A 21,021-nucleotide genomic window follows, 5' to 3' on the forward strand; every position below is an offset into this window, starting at 1 on the left:
GGGAATCTGTCGAGGGCAATTTCAACTCCATATTAATATTTAATGGGTGCGGTAAGCGCTTATGCAGATATGTTACTTGCCTGGAAATATGCAGAATGAGACCCCGCAGATTTTTTTTTTTTTTACTTTTTAAGGATAAATATGTATTCTTTTTTTTTTTTTTTTTTTTTGCACGAATATAAACAGCAATGCGCTACACTTTTTTTTTTCTACTTTGTCAATTGAAGCCTCTGTGATGGCACTTTCCAACATGCAGAGTAACACAACAGTACCAGCAGGGTGGGAGGTGTTTGCGGGGGAACAAAGTGTTACACATGCACACTTGTTCAGGATCTCCTTATACAAACCCCGTTTCCATATGAGTTAGGAAAATGTGTTAGATGATGCAAATCCTTTTCAACCCATATTCAATTGAATGCACTACAAAGACAACATATTTGATGTTCAATCTAATAAACTTGATTTCTTTTTCTGCAAATAATAATTAACTTAGAATTTCATGGCTTCAACACGTGCCAAAGTAGTTGGGAAAGGGCATGTTCACCACTGTGTTACATCACCTTTTCTTTTAACAACACTCAATAAACATTTGGGAACTGAGGAAACCAATTGTTGAAGCTTTGAAAGTGGAATTATTTCCCATTCTTGTTTTATGTAGAGCTTCAGTCGTTCAACCGTCCGGGGTCTCCGCTGTCGTATTTTACGCTTCATAATGTGCCACACATTTTCAATGGGAGACAGGTCTGGACTGCAGGCGGGCCAAGAAAGTACCCGCACTCTTTTTTTTTACGAAGCCACGCTGTTGTAACACGTGCTGAATGTGGCTTGGCATTGTCTTGCTGAAATAAGCAGGGGCGTCTATGAAAAAGATGGCGGTTAAATGGCAGCATATGTTGTTCCAAAACCTGTATGTACCTTTCAGCATTAATGGTGCCTTCACAGATGTGTAAGTTACCCATGCCTCGGGCACTAATACACCCCCATACCATCACAGATGCTGGCTTTTCAACTTTGCGTCGATAACAGTCTGGATGGTTCGCTTCTGCTTTGGTACGGCTGACACGATGTTGAATATTTCCAAAAACAATTTGAAATGTGGACTTGTCAGACCACAGAACACTTTTTCACTTTGCATCAGTCCATCTTAGATAATCTCGGGCCCAGAGAAGCCGGCGGCGTTTCTGGATGTTGTTGATAAATGGCTTTCGCTTTGCATAGTAGAGCTTTAACTTGCACTTACAGATGTAGCGACAAACTGTATTTAGTGACAGTGGTTTTTCTGAAGTGTTCCTGAGCCCATTCGGTGATATCCTTTAGAGATTGATGTCAATTTTTGATACAGTGCCGTCTGAGGGATCGAAGGCCACGGTCATTCAATGTTGGTTTCCGGCCATGCCGCTTACGTGGAGTGATTTCTCCAGATTCTCTGAACCTTTTGATGATATTATGGACCGTAGATGTTGAAATCCCTAAATTTCTTACAATTGCACTTTGAAAAAACGTTGTTCTTAAACTGTTTGACTATTTGCTCACGCAGTTGTGGACAAAGGGGTGTACCTCGCCCCATCCTTTCTTGTGAAAGACTGAGCATTTTTTGGGAAGCTGTGTTTATACCCAATCATGGCACCCACCTGTTCCCAATTAGCCTGCACACCTGTGGGATGTTCCTTCGCCTTTTGCGCCTTCTTGTTTTCACCTTTTTTGAGTCAAGAATAAATATATTCCTACCTGCCACCCTTGTCCTGAATAGTCCGTTTGCAACTCGGGAGAACAAACCTCGCAGTAAGCTGCGAAAACCCCTTCGTCATGACAACTTTCTTCTTTCCTTCATGGATCTGAACTTTACTGCTGCTAGTAGTTTTTTTTCTAGTTTTTTTTTTTAATAAGTTGTAGGTGTATTTATTTCAGTATAAAAGTGTAAAAAGTGTTTTGCTTCGGTCATGAAATGATGAGAATCGTACATACATTTTATATTCATCGCTTAAATCTCTGGAGTCTACATCAACTTCAGATCTATCCCTCATTTCAAAATGTTGTAGTTGTTTTATGTTGATTTTTTGTTTGTTTTTTGCCTTTTTTTTGTCAAACAAAACTATGTTTTTAATGGCAAACGCCCAAAATATGCAAAACCTTCCACCAAAAAATATTGTCAAAGTGGAATATTTGATGTGAAGTAATAGGAACCTTGGATAGGTCAATAATTCATAATAACATTGATTTTGATTCAATATTATGTTTTCAGCAATGACAGTTTGAAAGAAAAAAAACAGCTTTCTTTTATTAGTCAACATTGCAACTTTTTATAAATAATATTTCACCTTTAAGATTTTGTTATCTTTTTGTTAATTTTAATAGTATTATTAGAATGTGCTGTGGGCTTTTAAAGCATTAGCTGTGGGGCGCAAATGGCCTCCGGGGCACACTTTTGACACACCTGCTATAGATAATAAAAAATTAAAAACCTGATAAATTAGTTTTTAACCCTTTCTTAACCCTGGACGTACATTGAAAATACACACAACCAACCCTAACTCACAATGCCAGACATTTGAGGCATTTAAGAAACCCCACCCGGACAGCCCCGCGAAAGAGGACTTGTATAGGGAAAAGAGGACGTATGGTCAGTCTACAATTTATGCACTATACGGTTCAGCATCCATTCAGTGACCTTCATTAAATCAGAAGCTTTTTTTTCCTGGAAAACTCAAGTTCATATTTTTTCAATCCATCGAAAAAGGCAGAGTGGCTCGAGGCAGAAATGTAAATGACGTGAGAGCAAGTGGTCCGCTTAGGCTTCCCCAGAGTCTACATATTTAGAGTGTTTATTTGTCTGTCAAAAAAGGTGATGTTCCTGTGAAAAGCCTTTATAAATAAACAAAAATAATTCATATTCTCATTCGGAGACCGACAGGTTTATGTGACATCGCTGTCATAACAAACAGACGTTACACACAAACACCAGGAATCTGCAAGGGGTTGGGAAATGTGACGGGTCATGACTGTTTGCCACCGCCGGCGAAGTCTCTGCTCACCTTAATTACTTTCTACAAGCCTTGCACTTGGTCCCTGCGGAGGCTGACGGTGTCGGAGCACACATAACACACTGACGCTTTAGCACTCGTCATCGTTGCTGAAGGGAGGAAATATTTCATTTTTTTTTTTATTAGAGAGTCGAACCTCAATTTACGAACTTGATTGGTTTTTGAACACGGTTCGCAAACCGACAAGTTCGTGTAGTGAAGCAGAGATCCCCATAAGAAAAGATGTTAACATTAGCTGTTCTAGCCCTGACAAAAATCCATGTTGTAGTAAAAAAAAAAGGGCGCACATTGAAAACAGAAAATGTATATATTTTGTCCATATATATATATATATATATATATATATATATATATATATATATATATATACATATACACAAACATAGAAAGGGGTAGAAAAGCACTATACAAGTACAACCCATTTACCATTAACACACTTGTATATACATATATATGTGTGTATATACAGTATATGTGTATATATATACATTTCTACGTATATATGCATACTTATACACATGTGTGTATGTATGTATATATACTGTATTCATATATACGTATATGTGTATACATGTATACCGTATATATTTCTTATATGTATATATATATACATGTATATATATATATACATAAATACATACAAATACATGTATTTATATATATATATATATAAACATATGTAATATAAAGATATACAGTATATTTATCTATGTATATTTGTATATACATGTATATATATATATATATATATATATATATATATATATATATATATATATATATATATATATATATATTTAAATATATATATATATATGTGTGTATACATATACATATGAGTATATATATACACATTTTTTTGTATATCCATCCATCCATTTCCTACCGCTTATTCCCCTTTGGGGTTGCGGGGGGCGCTGGCGCCTATCTCAGCTATATATGTATATATATATATATATATATCAATCAATATATTGATATATATATATATATATATATATATATATATATATATATATATATATACATACATACATACATACACACACACATATATATATATATATATATATATATGTATATGTGTGCGTATAGATATACATATATATATACTGTATACATATATATATATATATATATATATATATATATATATATATATATATATATATATATATATATATATATATATGTATATAGTCATGTCCGTTGTGTCCTTGGGCAAGTCATGGCGAAGAAGTTTATAAAATAATCTTTGCCATGACTCCACGGTTTCATTTCACATTCTATGCATATCCCAAATAAAAAAACAAGTTAGGAAAAGTTGGATATGCATAGGAGGGCCCCTTTAAAGGTGAAAGTAGTCCGCAGTCATGCCCGCATGAATCACGACATCATCGGAGTTGAGCCATAACCGAAAAAAGGATTGGTAAGCAAGATGAAAAATATAAACCCAAAAAAGTTTTTTGTTTGAAAATATATTTTTTAAAACCATAATATAATCTTATTTTTTAGGTTGCATAAAAAAACACAACTTTTTGTTTCCATAAGCTTTACTCATCGCCCTTCCTGCTCTTCTGCATACTTTTCACACTTTGTTTACATTTTTATGTTTGTGTTTTTATTACATTGGTGCTTTTTTTCTTATTTCGGCATAATTACTTTTTCCCCCCCAAACAATAATGTGTAGTAGAATATAATAAAGTAATTATGTTTATTATTTTTCGTGTTTGACATTGAATTTGTTTTAGATTGTACTATGTATGTCAGGCTAGCCCCTGACAGTTTGTTTTTGTTTTAGTTTTTCCTCTGTGTGTGTTTAGTATTCCCTCTCTTTAGTTCCTGTCAGCGCTCTTATTTGTTTGTTTCCTGTATTTTTCCCCTGTGCGCTGTTTTCCCTCAGCTGCGGCTGATTGGCACCTTGCCACACCTGTTGTTAATAAGCCCGCTCCTATTTCTACCTGCTTTTGTCCTCCAGTCAGGGCTGGATTATTGTCTTGTCTATGACTTCTGTATCGTCACTTCTTGTCCCTCTTGTCGTTGCTACCTGTCGTGTCGTATCATATCGTGTTTATTTAGCGTTACGGTAAGCTATATATTGGTTGCTGTTTGTAGCTTACTGTTTTTTTGCCCGCTGCTTCCGGTTTGTTTTGTACTACACATTACAATTTCTGTTTTCCTGCTCGCTACCCGCTAGCTTCCACGCTAGACCCTTTTTGTTTTTGCTAGCTTTCATGCTAAGCTCCTTTTATTTTGTAGCTCCCGTGCTAGCTCCCTTAGTTTGTTTGTACCCTTTGTTTGTTTTTTGTCTTAGTGTTTTAAATTAAATCATGTTTTCCTGTTCAATGCCTGCCTCGGTCCCTGCATCTTGGGGTTCGTCAACAACTAACTCTGACAATGTAGTTATAAAACCTTTTTTTGTTTTGAATAAAATATTTTTCCTGCGTTGTCATAATCAATTAAATAAATACTAATCAAAAAATTATTAAATGATTAGGACATTTCCAGTCAAAGTGATCATTACTGACAAAACTAGCCCCGTACTTATTTGGTATCAGATTGATGCTAAAATTCCCAGTATCGCCCACCCCTATTTAAAATAAAGACAAAGTAAGAACGATAAAGATCCCAGATTTAGGTCTTAAAATAGTATTTATGTTGGTAAGAAACTGAATCACTGAAAAAAATGAATACATTGCGTTTAGGAGGTATTTTGTACAGTGTATGTATATAATCATATACAAATATATGTATACATCATATAAAAATATATGTATATATCATATCAAAGATGGCTCTCAAACTCTCTCACTCGTGTTCTGACAGGAAGATTGAGCATCAATTCGCCTCACTGATCTGAAGAAAATGCTCATGGAGGATGAAGAGATGTGATTGGACACATCATCCACATCCCTACAGGTGAATTATCTCTTGGAAAATATTATTCACAGCCTTTGTTCTCAGCGTGGAAGAATAGCTGAAAGTAATAATTACACCAAACAAACAAAGACTTTGTTTATCTCAGTCGAGCAGTTTAAGCATTTATTAAACCAACCAATCCATAGAGAAGAAATGGAACTTTGGAGCAAATGTGTACACACTTTTTACACAGAGGGCCGCAAACTAAGAAGTGAAAGCATGCGGGGGCCATTTTCATATTTTTCATTTTCAAAATCAATACAATATATTGAAAATGTTTTTTGGTCCCAGTCTACCAGGGACATAGAAGGGTCTCAGTCAGAAAAATTTAAAAATATCTCTATCAATTTTACATCTATCTGTTAATATAAAGTAAAAAAAAAAATAGATTAAAAAAAAATATATATATATATTTATATATATATATATATGTATATATACATACATATATACATATATGTATGTATATATATATGTATCTATCTAGCTATCTATCCATCTATCTATCTATCTATCTATCTATCCATCTATCTATCCATCTATCTATCTATCTATCTATCTATCTTTCTATCTATCTATCTGGCTATCTATCCATCTATCTATAGGGGTGTATATTGTAGTGTCCCGGAAGAGTATATAATATATATATATATATATATACGGTATGTATGTATGTATGTATGTATGTATCTATCTATCTATCTATCTATCTATCTATCTATCTATCTATCTATCTATCTATCTATCTATCTATCTATCTATCTATCTATCTATCTATCTATCCATCCATCCATCCATCCATCCATCCATCCATCCATCCATCCATCCATCCATCCATCCATCCATCCATCCATCCATCCATCCATCCATCCATCCATCCATCCATCCATCCATCCATCCATCCATCCATCCATCCATCCATCCATCCATCCATCCATCCATCCATCCATCCATCCATCCATCCATCCATCCATCTATCTATCTATCTATCTATCTATCTATCTATCTATCTATCTATCTATCTATCTATCTATCTATCTATCTATCTATCTATCTATCTATCTATCTATCTATCTATCTATCTATCTATCTATCTATCTATCTATCTATCTATCTATCTATCTATCTATCTATCTATCTATCTATCTATCTATCTATCTATCTATCTATCTATCTATCTATCTATCTATCTATCTATCTATCTATCTATCTATCTATCTATCTATCTATCTATCTATCTATCTATCTATCTATCTATCTATCTATCTATCTATCTATCTATCTATCTATCTATCTATCTATCTATCTATCTATCTATCTATCCATCCATCCATCCATCCATCCATCCATCCATCCATAGGGGTGTATATTGTAGTGTCCCGGAAGAGTTAGTGCTGCAATGTATCCTTGGTATTTGTTCTGTTGTGTTTATGTTGTGTTACGGTGCGGATGTTCTTCTCGAAATGTCAATCAATCAATGTTTATTTATATAGCCCCAAATCACAAATGTCTCAAAGGACTGCACAAATCATTACGACTACAACATCCTCGGAAGAACCCACAAAAGGGCAAGGAAAACTCACACCCAGTGGGCAGGGAGAATTCACATTCAGTGGGACGCCAGAAATGTGTTTGTCATTCTTGTTTGGTGTGGGTTCACAGTGTTGCGCATATTTGTAACAGGGTTAAAGTTGTTTATTCGGCCACCTTCAGTGTGACCTGCATGGCTGTTGACCAAGTATGCGTGGTATTCACTTGTGTGTGTGTGAAAAGCCGTAGATATTATGTGATTGGGCCGGCCCCCAGTGTTGTTGCCTGGGAGAAACTCGGGAGAATGGTTTCCCCGGGAGATTTTCGGGGAGGGGCACTGAAATCCGCTAGCGATAATTTCTGATATTACATTTTAAAGCATTAATCGGCCGATAATATCGGAACCTACCGATTTCAGGTCAGACACTCTAACCACTAGGCCGCTGAGTAGTCGGTGCTTCATTTATATACAAAAAAACTAGAATAAAAAAAACCCACCCAAGTCTCTTTCTTGTTGAATTTGGTGGTATTCAGAAGGGAGATGAAAAGTGCCCTCGACTTGACTTTTTTTTTTTTTTTCTTCCAAGCGCAGCTTACAGTAATATCAGTGACTTTTGGACGGCTTCTGATCTTTGTTTGTATCCACCAGTCGGATGCGGGGCAGGCAATTAAACCTGATTGTTTTGGCATTTTGCCTGTGCTGATTTCTTACTTTTGCGACAGTGGGGGAAAAACAACAAAAAGTCAGTAAATGGAGTGGGAATAGTTTTAGGGGTTTGACAATACAGTATACTATTGTCCTGATATTTATTAGGGACCGAATGTCAAGTTGGGACAGAAGACCCTATTGTATTACTAAGGTTTTATTATTATTATACCGCCGCCTCTTTGAGCTGTAATTTGACCCCCTTTAACATGCTTCAAAACTCACTAAATTAAACACACACATCAGGACTGGTGAATATTGCCATCCAATAAAAAACCAAACCCCAAAACTCAAAATTGCACCCTAGCGCCCCCTAGGAAAAAACACAAACAAAACTGCTTTTAACTTCCGTTAGGAATGTTGTAGAGACATGAAACAAAAACCTCTATGTAAGTCTGACTTAGACCTACATTTCCTTTGGCAAAAATTAACAGGAAGTTGGCAAAAACCCCTTCAAAACAAAAGTTTCCTAAAACATGCAATTTTTGAATATTTGAGCTGTATTTTGACCCCTTTAAAATGCTTCAAAACTCAATAAATTAAACACACACATCAGGACTGGCAAAAATTGCCATCCAATAAAAAATCAAACCCCAAAACTCAAAATTGCACTCTAGCGCCCCCTAGGAAAAAGCACAGACAAAACTGCTTGCAACTTCCGTTAGGAATGTTGTAGACATGAAACAAAAACCTCTATGTAGGTCTGACTTAGACCTACATTTCATTTGGCAAAAATTAACAGGAAGTTGGCAAAAACCCCTTCAAAACAAAAGTTTCCTAAAAAAAAAGTTAATTTAGTAGTCAAAAAGTTCATTTTTGACTATTTGAGCTGTATTTTGACCCCTTTAAAATGCTTCAAAACTCACTAAATTAAGCACACACATCAGAACTGGCAAAAATTGCCATCCAATAAAAAAACAAACCCCAAAACTGAAAATTACGCTTTAGCGCCCCCTAGGAAGAAGTACAGACAAAACTGCTTGTAACTTCCGTTAGGAATGTTGTAGAGACATGAAACAAAAACCTCTAGAGTAGGTCTGACTTAGACCTACATTTCCTTTGGCAAAAATTAACAGGAAAATTGCAAAAACCCCTTCAAAATAAAAGTTTCCTAAAACATGTCATTTTTGACTATTTGAGCTGTATTTTGACCCCTTTAAAATGCTTCAAAACTCACTAAATTAAACACACACATCAAGACTGGCAAAAATTGCTATCCAATAAAAAAAAAAATCCCAAAACTCAAAATTGCACTCTAGCGCCCCCTAGGAAAAAGCACAGGCAAAACTGCTTGTAACTTCCGTTAGGAATGTTGTAGAGACATGAAACAAAAACCTCTATGTAGGTCTGACTTAGACCTACATTTCCTTTGGCAAAAATTAACAGGAAGTTGGCAAAAACCCCATCAAAACAAAAGTTTCCTAAAAGACGTCATTTTTGCCTCTTTCAGCTGTATTTTGACCCCTTTAAAATGCTTCAAAACTCACTAAATTAAACACACACATCAGAACTGGCAAAAATTGCAATCCAATAAAAAAACAAACCCCAAAACTCAAAATTGCACTCTAGCGCCCCCTAGGAAAAAGCAGAGGCAAAACTGCTTGTAACTTCCGTTAGGAATGTCGTAGAGACATGAAACAAAAACCTCTATGTAGGTCTGACTTAGACCTACATTTCCTTTGGCAAAAATTAACAGGAAGTTGGCAAAAACCCCTTCGGAACAAAAGTTTCCTAAAACATGTCATTTTTGACTATTTGAGCTGTATTTTGACCCCTTTAAAATGCTTCAAAACTCAATAAATTAAACACACACATCAGGACTGGCTAAAATTGCCATCCAATAAAAAACCAAACCCCAAAACTGAAAATTACGCTCTAGCGCCCCCTAGGAAGAAGCACAGACACAACTGCTTGTCACTTCCGTTAGGAATTTTCTAGAGACATAAAACAAACCCCTCTATGTAGGTCTGACTTAGACCTACATTTCCTTTGGCAAAAATTTACTTGAAGTTGGCTAAAAACCCCTTCAAAACAAAAGTTTCCTAAAACATGTAATTTTTTTCACTATTTGAGCTGTATTTTGACTCCTTTAAAATGCTTCAAAACTCACTAAATTAAACACACACATCAGGACGGGCAAAAATTGCCATCCAATAAAAAACCAAACCCCAAAACTCAAAATTACGCTCTATCGCCCCCTAGGAAAAAGCACAGGCAAAACTGCTTGTAACTTCCGTTAGGAATGTTGTAGAGACATGAAACAAAAACCTCTATGTAGGTCTGACTTAGACCTACATTTCCTTTGGCAAAAATTAACAGGGAGTTGGCAAAAACCCCTTCAAAACAAAAGATTCCTAAAACATGTCATTTTTGACTATTCGAGCTGTATTTTGACCCCTTTAAAATGCTTCAAAACTCACTAAATTAAACACACACATCAGGACTGGTGAAAATTGCCATCCAATTAAAAACCTAACCCCAAAACTCAAAATTGAATTCTAGCGCCCCCTAGGAAAAAGCACAGACAAAACTGCTTGCAACTTCCGTTAGGAATGTTGTAGAGACATGAAACAAAAACCTCTATGTAGGTCTGACTTAGACCCACATTTCCTTTGGCAAAAATTAACAGGAAGTTGGCAAAAACCCCATCAAAACAAAAGTTTCCTAAAAGACGTCATTTTTGCCTCTTTCAGCTGTATTTTGACCCCTTTAAAATGCTTCAAAACTCACTAAATTAAACACACACATCAGAACTGGCAAAAATTGCAATCCAATAAAAAATCTAAACTCAAAACTCAAAATTGAACTCTAGCGCCCCCTAGGAAAAAGCAGAGGCAAAACTGCTTGTAACTTCCGTTAGGAATGTTGTAGAGACATGAAACAAAAACCTCTATGTAGGTCTGACTTAGACCTACATTTTCTTTGGCAAAAAATTAACAGGAAAATGGCAAAAACCCCTTCAAAACAAAAGTTTCCTAAAACATGTAATTTTTGACTATTTGAGCTGTATTTTGACCCCTTTAAAATGGTTCAGAACGCACTAAATTAAACACACACATCAGGACCTGTGAAAATTGCCATCTAATAAAAAACAAACCCCAAAACTCAAAATTGCACTCTAGCGCCCCCTAGGAAAAAGCAGAGGCAAAACTGCTTGTAACTTCCGTTAGGAATGTTGTAGAGACATGAAACAAAAACCTCTATGTAGGTCTGACTTAGACCTACATTTCCTTTGGCAAAAATTAACAGGAAGTTGGCAAAAACCCCTTCGGAACAAAAGTTTCCTAAAACATGTCATTTTTGACTATTTGAGCTGTATTTTGACCCCTTTAAAATGCTTCAAAACTCACTAAATTAAACACACACATCAGGACTGGTGAAAATTGCCATCCAATAAAAAACCTAACCCCAAAACTCAAAATTGCATTCTAGCGCCCCCTAGGAAAAAGCACAGACACAACTGCTTGTCACTTCCGTTAGGAATTTTCTAGAGACATAAAACAAACCCCTCTATGTAGGTCTGACTTAGACCTACATTTCCTTTGGCAAAAATTTACTTGAAGTTGGCTAAAAACCCCTTCAAAACAAAAGTTTCCTAAAACATGTCATTTTTTTCACTATTTGAGCTGTATTTTGACCCCTTTAAAATGCTTCAAAACTCACTAAATTAAACACACACATCAGGACGGGCAAAAATTGCCATCCAATAAAAAACCAAACCCCAAAACTCAAAATTACGCTCTAGCGCCCCCTAGGAAAAAGCACAGGCAAAACTGCTTGTAACTTCCGTTAGGAATGTTGTAGAGACATGAAACAAAAACCTCTATGTAGGTCTGACTTAGACTTACATTTCCTTTGGCAAAAATTAACAGGGAGTTGGCATAAACCCCTTCAAAACAAAAGATTCCTAAAACATGTCATTTTTGACTATTTGAGCTGTATTTTGACCCCTTTAAAATGCTTCAAAACTCACTAAATTAAACACACACATCAGGACTGGTGAAAATTGCCATCCAATAAAAAACCTAACCCCAAAACTCAAAATTGCATTCTAGCGCCCCCTAGGAAAAAGCACAGACACAACTGCTTGTCACTTCCGTTAGGAATTTTCTAGAGACATAAAACAAACCCCTCTATGTAGGTCTGACTTAGACCTACATTTCCTTTGGCAAAAATTTACTTGAAGTTGGCTAAAAACCCCTTCAAAACAAAAGTTTCCTAAAACATGTCATTTTTTTCACTATTTGAGCTGTATTTTGACCCCTTTAAAATGCTTCAAAACTCACTAAATTAAACACACACATCAGGACGGGCAAAAATTGCCATCCAATAAAAAACCAAACCCCAAAACTCAAAATTACGCTCTAGCGCCCCCTAGGAAAAAGCACAGGCAAAACTGCTTGTAACTTCCGTTAGGAATGTTGTAGAGACATGAAACAAAAACCTCTATGTAGGTCTGACTTAGACTTACATTTCCTTTGGCAAAAATTAACAGGGAGTTGGCATAAACCCCTTCAAAACAAAAGATTCCTAAAACATGTCATTTTTGACTATTTGAGCTGTATTTTGACCCCTTTAAAATGCTTCAAAACTCACTAAATTAAACACACACATCAGGACTGGTGAAAATTGCCATCCAATAAAAAACCTAACCCCAAAACTCAAAATTGCATTCTAGCGCCCCCTAGGAAAAAGCACAGACAAAACTGCTTGCAACTTCCGTTAGGAATGTTGTAGAGACATGAAACAAAAACCTCTATGTAGGTCTGACTTAGACCTACATTTCCTTTGGCAAAAATTAACAGGAAGTTGGCAAAAACCCCTTCAAAACAAAAGTTTCCTAAAACATGTCATTTTTGCCTCTTTTAGCTGTATTTTGACCCCTTTAAAATGCTTCAAAACTCACCAAACTTGACACACATATCAACACTGGTGAAAATTGCGATATAATAAAAAACCAAACCCCAAAACTCAAAATTGCGCTTTAGGAATAAAACACTGACAAAACTGCTCTTGGGAAGAAAACACAGACAAAACTGCTTGTAACTTCCGGTAGGAATGTAGAGACATGAAACACAAACCTCTATGTAGGTCTCACTTAGACCTACATTTCATTAATTGACATCCTTCAGCAAAAATCAACAGGAAGTTGGCAATTATCACTTCAAAACAAAAGTTTTGTAAAATCTGTCACCTTTTTTCAAACATTATCTCCTCTGAGCGTGTTTGTTGTGTCGGCTTCAAACTCGTACAGGAAAGAGATTGAACCCTTCTGATTAAAAGTTGCACAAAAAGTTTTTCTAACTGCTCCGGTTTTGATTTTAGGAGCCTTCAAAGAACCGCTGCGCTGATGCTGCTGTGCTGCTGCCGTCTCAAGATGGCCGCTTAAAGGAAGGAAGCAACAGCGTGACCGCACAATGCACAGAAGGTAGGTACTGTGCAGGTAAAGATATGTAGACTGGGTGAAAGAAGGAGGCACCAGTTTGACTCCAGTATACAGAGAAGGTAGGTAAAGTGCAGGTAAAGATATGTTGTCTGGGTGATGGCAAGATACACCAGCATGTATGGGTGAAAGAAAGAATCACCAGTGTGACCCCAGGATGCAGTGGTAGGTAGGTAATTTAGTTTATCTTTCACAGATATTTTAGTTTTTTTTTAATCTGATGTGAGGCGTAGTGCTACAAATGATTTCAACACTGAAAATCACCTTTTTTTTTATACAAACCAATACAAATAATCTCCTTCTTCCCAAGGCTGATTTCAATAACTTATTCATAACTATTACCATAATTTCTGGACTACAAGGCGCACTTAAAATATATGCTTTTTTCTTAAAACGCGTAAGTGCGCCTTATGTGCCTGATGTAAAAAAAAAATTCTGGTTTTGTTTACCGACCTCAAAGCTATTTTGTTTGGTACATAGTGTAATAAGTGTGACCAGTAGATGGCAGTCAAACATAAGCGATACGTGTAGACTGCAATATGATGGCAGTCACACACCAAAGATAGGTATAGACTGCAATTTGAAGTCAAGTAAATAACACCAAAATGTTATATGTTCCATTGAAAATATAGAACATTACACACGGCGCTCAAAAGTCCATCAAAAATGTTTTAGTGCGATTTTGGTAAGCTGTGAAGCCTCACCGCTTGATGGATTGTACTGTGCTTCAACATACGAGTATTATTATGGTGTGTGTATAAGGTAAGACATATTATCTGGCGTTTTTGTTTCGCAATATTATTCAAAAGCAACTTTTCTTACCTTTTGGTACCTGCTGATATACATATATATATATATATATATATATATATATATATATATATATATATATATATATATATACATATATATATGTGTATATATATATATATACATATATATATGTGTATATATATATATACATATATACATATATATATATATATATGTATATATACATATATATATATGTGTATATATATACATATATACTGTACATATATGTATATATATCCATATATATGGATATATATATATAGATATTTATTAATTTATTCACAGACAGATTGCTATGTTTACAAGGAGAGTGGACGGCACAGACCACAAGGGGGCGCAGTAGCTCTATGATTTATGATATATATATATATATATATATATATATATACATACTGTGAAGTCCAAGTACAGAGCAGCACAAACACCACTGAGTTGCAGAGCACACCCCAGGCCTGAAGGGGCAACAGTGAGAGCTGAGGGCTGAACATCTCCACCTGCATCCAACAGATTGTTTTGATTGAGTTCACCTGTTCACCTGCTCAGAGCAAATTCTCAAAATGTTTGAGCTTCAGTAAGTCACCCCTTTTCGACATGCTGCTAAGAGGAAGGAAGACAGCTCCTTTGTGGACTCAGAAGACGCAACTGGTGAGAAAACCAAAATAAATAAGTGCTTGTTTGGACTGAGGGGAATGTTTCAAGAAAATCATTTCCCTGGGGAAAATGTTTAAAGGTGATAATTTCGCTGATGTTTGAGTTGACTGAAATTCAATTTAAACAGTTATCAGTGATGTTTAAGTTTATTCTTGTAATCAGGATGGATTGTTTGAATTAAATGTTTAGGTTTATTCTTAAACCTAGGCCCGATCAGTGGAAATTAATTTTGGTTGGTTTGATTTAATGAAAAACAAAGCATGTATTATGATATATGCTTATGAAAACTAATGTTTTTTTTCTGTTTGGTTAAGGTTATCAACCTAATCAACTATCCACTCATCAACTATTCTACTATTCAACTATTCTACTATTTAACTACCAACTATTCCACTATTCGACTATGCATTCTGTTAATACATTCATTTACACCGATAACCCAGTTTGATTGCTTCAAATCAAACATCAATAAATCACAAGGAAAGAGGATTGTGTTGACCCTTTGTGTCCCTCCTAAGTCCAACTGGCACTTTGAAATTTGGGCAAGGCTGTGGAAAAACCTGAATAACTCGACAGACACACATATATATATATATATATATACATACACATACACACACACTTGTTAATCAGTTTTTCTGAGTCATCTCTTTTGCAGTTTATTTGATTAGAATTTATTTCTGTAATCAGCCTGACCTAAGCCTTGATGATAATCCTTGCAATCAACAGATGCGTTTATACCGTTAAAGTTTATCCTGTTAAAAAAAACATTACGATTTGTCAATTTTCAAAATGCGCGAGGCCAATTTTAAACCAAGACAACAAAAATTATTTTTTTTATTTTGAAGTTATCATGCCATCATTTTACCAGTCCGGCCCGCTGGAGATCAGCTTTTCCTCCATGTGGCCGCCCTCTGTTAAACTTTAAGTAGGTTGGATATAAATATTGAGTATGATTAAAACCAAGAGTAAGTGTTAATATTTAAATGGCCCGCCTGGCTCTACTGTAGTGAAAAACGTGGGCTCCGAGGTCAAATGGGTTCAGAACCCCTGATCTACAGAACTGGAGCCCATTTCCCCGCATAAACTTTGTGGATAAAGTCATGTAAAACTAATATTTTGATCACTTTATTGCATTTTTATGTCGCCCTGGTCCATGATTACTTCAAAACTGATATGGTTAACATTATGAGCAAACAATAACAATGGCCTGTATTACTGCATTCTCTTTCAGCACTCCTCGAAGAAAACATCAGTAGAAGAGGACACAAAATAGACTATTAGTAACTTACCGTCTTTTTCTCTCGGCTTATTTCTTTTTCCGCAGTTTTTCTCCCCTCGAGAGTTCTCCCGATTTTCCGACTTGTGTATGGCTTCAAATTTTTGACAACATTCTGCATCTAAACTCTTCTTTGAAGCCAGAATGATTGAACTCATCTTTAGTCGTATTGCTACAACTTGCAAGAATGCATCTGGCGGACATATTTGATCTTTCCTTCAAGTTATGTGCCAAAATAACATAATTAGGGATGAAGATGCCACCAAAACACAAACTACGCACAATAAATTTGCCTCCAGCCCCGCCCACATTTTGGAGATAAAAAGTAGGTGTCCCAAAATACGCTGACGTATTATAGAAAACTAAAATCACTACTGTGTCTATTCTGGGAGATAATTTTACCTGTAGACATCATTTTTAAGTCCAGAACTATGAAATAAGTGCTAAACCTCCAAGCTCTCGACTGTGAGGCCAACATTTGAATCACAAGGTCAAATCTAATAATATATCTCATGAATAATGAACCCATTTTAATTTTAGAATAATGCCAAGGGCCATTTAAAAGAAATAAAAAAATCTGCATGCCAAAAATGCCCCCTGGGTGCACTTTAGACAACCTCGGCCTACCGGTTCTTTCTAGGAAATTGCAGCGATGCAGAAAAATAAGGTCAATTATTTTATCCGTGTTCATTTTTACCATAGGGCCTGAAGTGCGGCATTAATAGTTCCAGCTTGTTGCGCTGTTCCTGGTTGTAGTTTTTATACCCAAACAAAACTGTCTTTGGAATCATTTTTCCTCACTTTCGCGTTGTCTGACAGCTCTTCTTTGTTGGTTGTCCTGCAATTTGATGAAATGAATGCTGTCTGTTGAAAACATGGATCGAATTTGATTGGATGTTGTATTGGCAGGCAGCACACACGCTGACAGACACACGTACATAATGTAAGATACGGAGCGCTCATCAATTACTTTTTAATATTCAAGTCTCAAGTCCAAGTCAATTCACAAGTCATTGATGCTAAAGTCGAAGTCGAGTTGCAAGTCTCTTTACGTTTTGACAAGTGGATTCTAAATTCATGAAATTCATGACTAGAGTCCAAGTCATGTGACTAGAGTCCACACCTTTGATTTTATATATATATATATATATATATATATATATATATATATATATATATATAGAAAATATATCATTGAGCTACTGCGTCCCCTTGTGGTCTGTGCCGTCTACTCTCCTTGTAAACATAGCAATCTGTCTGTGAATAAATTAATAAATAAATAATCTGGTTGGCCCTATGGTCCGAAAAATGCGATATTTCAAAATTGCCCTAACCAAAACATATTACTGGTCGGACCTGCCCTAAACACCTCGTTCGGGTGGCATCCTGACCAGATGCCAGAAACACCTCAAATGGCTCTTCTCGATGTGGAGGAGCAGCGGCTTTACTCTATCTAGCTTCTCACCCTATCTCTAAGGGAGAGCCCTGCCACCCGGCAGAGGAAACTCATTTTGGCTGCTTGTACCCGTGATCTTGTTCTTTGGGTCATAACCCAAAGCTCATGATCATAGGTGAGGATGGGAAGGTAGATCGACTGGTAAATGGAGAGCTTTGCCTTCCGGCTCAGCTCCTTCACCACAACGGATCAATACGTTCGCGTTACAGAAGACGACGCACCGATCCGCCTGTCGACCTAACGATGCACTCTTCCCTTTAATCATTGTACTACTGCGCCCCCTTGTGGTCTGTGCCGTCTACTCTCCTCGTAAACATAAGTCTGTCTGTAAACAAATTAATAATAAATAAATAATCCGGTGGGCCGTATGGTCCGGAGAATGCGTTATATCAAAATTGCCCTAACCAAAACATACGTATTACTGGTCGGACGTGCCCTAAACACCTCATTCGAGTGGCATCCTGACCAGATGCCAGAAACACCTCATATGGCTCCTCTCGATGTGGAGGAGCAGCGGCTTTACTTTGAGCGCCTCCCGGATGGCAGAGCTTCTCACCCTATCTCAAAGGGAGAGCCCTGCCACCCGGCGGAGGAAACTAATTTCGGCTGGTTTTACCCCTGATCTTGTTCTTTGGGTCATATCCCAAAGCTCATGACCATAGGTGAGGATGGGAAGGTAGATCGACCGGTAAAGTAATATAAGTGAAGCATGTTTTAGATTTTATATATTTTGAAGCTTGTTCTTGTTGTGATGGGGTAGGTTTATATAAGCGTTGCTTCAACCTACACCCTTTCGGCTCAATCATTGCTCAAATGAGTGTTTTTTGTTTTTTTTTTGTTTGTTTTTCTTTTCTTGTTGTTGTTCTTTGTTTTATGTGAAGATTGCCGAAATAAAAAAAATAAAAAAAATGGAGAGCGTTGCCTTCCGGCTCAGCTGCTTCACCACAACGGATCAATGCGTTCGCATTACTGAAGACGCCGCACCGATCCGCCTGTCGACCTAACGATGCACTCTTCCCTTCAATCATTGAGCTACTGCGCCCCCTTGTGGTCTGTGCCGTCTACTCTCCTCGTAAACATAACAGTCTGTCTGTGAACAAATTAATAATAAATAAATGCGGTATATCAAAATTGCCTTAACCAAAACATAATTGTATTCGAAAAAAAAGAAAACTACCCTATCAAGAAAACTAAAGATGAACTCAAAACAGGTAAAGAAAATGTGGTTCCCACCCCGACTCAAGTTGAATAATAGAACAAGAAGAATCCGAACACATGGTGAACGAACATTTCTGAACAGCCGTGTGGGGAGTAGCTCTGCCCCTCTGGTTTGCATTTTAAAGGAGTCTTGTCTCCTATCCGGAGACCCGGGCCTCACGTTACCTCGCAGACAGACCGGTGTTGCACCACCGCACGCACTTGAGTAAAAATCACAACCAAAACACAACATTTCGCGCCTTCAGGTGTAACAATATAGAGCCACTTTCAGGCTCACAAAGGCTTGAGGCAGCCTTTTATTGTCCCGTTCTTCGGAGGCAATTAGATGTCGTTCTTGAGATAATCAACAGCTGCTCCCATCTTGTGTGTGTTGTTCGCCGTAGTGTGTGTGACACCGGGGGGCCGCCGTGTTTGCAAAGGCATTCGCGTCAGTGCACTTGTTAACATGTCTCACCTAACTCGGGTAATCAACAAAGACGTACGTTTGCTGGTTGAATACAAACCCCGTTTCCATATGAGCTGGGAAATGTAAAATGTAAATATAAACGGAATACAATGATTTGCAAATCCTTTTCAACCCATATTCAGTTGAATATGCTACAAAGTCGAGGAATGCTCATCAAACACTTATTTGGAACATCCCACAGGTGTGCAGGCTAATTGGGAACAGGTGGGTGCCATGATTGGGTATAAAAGCAGCTTCCCAAAAAAATGCTCAGTCTTTCACAAGAAAGGATGGGGCGAGGTGCACCCCTTTGTCCACAACTGCGTGAGCAAATAGTCAAACAGTTTAAGAACAACGTTTCTCAAAGTGCAATTGCAAGAAAAATAGGGATTTCAACATCTACGGTCCATAATATCATCAAAAGGTTCAGAGAATCTGGAGAAATCACTCCACGTTAGCGGCATGGCTGGAAACCAACATTGAATGACCGTGATTTTCGATCCCTCTGACGGCACTGTATCAAAAACCGACATCAATCTTTAAAGGATATCACCACATGGGCTCAAAAACACGTCAGAAAACCACTGTCACTAAATACAGTTCGCTGCTACATCTGTAAGTGCAAGTTAAAGCTCTACTATGCAAAGTGAAAGCCATTAATCAACAGCATCCAGAAACGCCGCCGGCTTCTCTGGGCCCGAGATCATCTAAGATGGACTGATGCAAAGTGGAAAAGTGTTCTGTGGTCTGACGAGTCCACATTTCAAATTGTTTTTGGAAATATTTGACATCGTGTTATCCGGACCAAAGGGGAAGCGAACCGTCCAGACTGTTATCGACGCAAAGTTCAAAAGCCAGCATCTGTGATGGTATGGGGGTGCATTAGTGCCCAAGGCATGGGTAACTTACACATCTGTGAGGGCACCATTAATGCTGAAAGTTACATACAGGTTTTGGAACAACATATGCTGCCATCTAAGTGCCCTCTTCTTCATGGACTCCCCTGCTTATCTTAGCCAGACAACGCCAGACCACATTCAGCATGTGTTACAACAGCGTGGCTTCGTATAAAAAGAGTGTGGGTACTTTCCTGGACCACCGGCCCCACACAACCATCATTGAATGACCATGACCTTTCGATCCCTCAGATGGCACTGTATCAAAAACAGACATCAATTTCTAAAGGATATCACCACATGGGCTCAAGAACACGTCAGAAAACCACTGTCACTAAATACAGTTCACTGCTACATCTGTAAGTGCAAGTTAAAGCTCTACTATGCAAAGCGAAAGCCACTTATCAACAACATCCAGAAACGCCGCCGGCTTCTCTGGGCCCGAGATCATCTAAGATGGACTAATGCAAGGTGGAAAAGTGTTCTGTGGTCTGATGAGTCCACATTTCAAAATGTTTTTGGAAATATTCGACATCGTGTCATCCGGACCAAAGGGGAAGCAAACCATCCAGATTGTTATCGACGCAAAGTTCAAAAGCCAGCATCTGTGATGGTATGGGG

General features: G+C 37.2%; 1 long non-coding RNA gene across 1 annotated transcript in view; it reads left to right on the forward strand.

The window, feature by feature from the left end:
* The first annotated feature begins 5,866 nt into the window (after window positions 1-5,866).
* The window catches only part of LOC133544539 (uncharacterized), an 18,760-nt gene continuing 3,605 nt past the window's right edge, over window positions 5,867-21,021 (forward strand). The window contains exons 1-2 of the long non-coding RNA XR_009804665.1: window positions 5,867-5,960; window positions 13,522-13,624. This is a non-coding gene — a long non-coding RNA (uncharacterized LOC133544539). The remainder of the gene's footprint in view (window positions 5,961-13,521; window positions 13,625-21,021) is intronic.

This window comes from Nerophis ophidion, linkage group LG27, assembly GCF_033978795.1.
Source record: "Nerophis ophidion isolate RoL-2023_Sa linkage group LG27, RoL_Noph_v1.0, whole genome shotgun sequence".
Taxonomy (NCBI): Eukaryota; Metazoa; Chordata; class Actinopteri; order Syngnathiformes; family Syngnathidae; genus Nerophis; species Nerophis ophidion.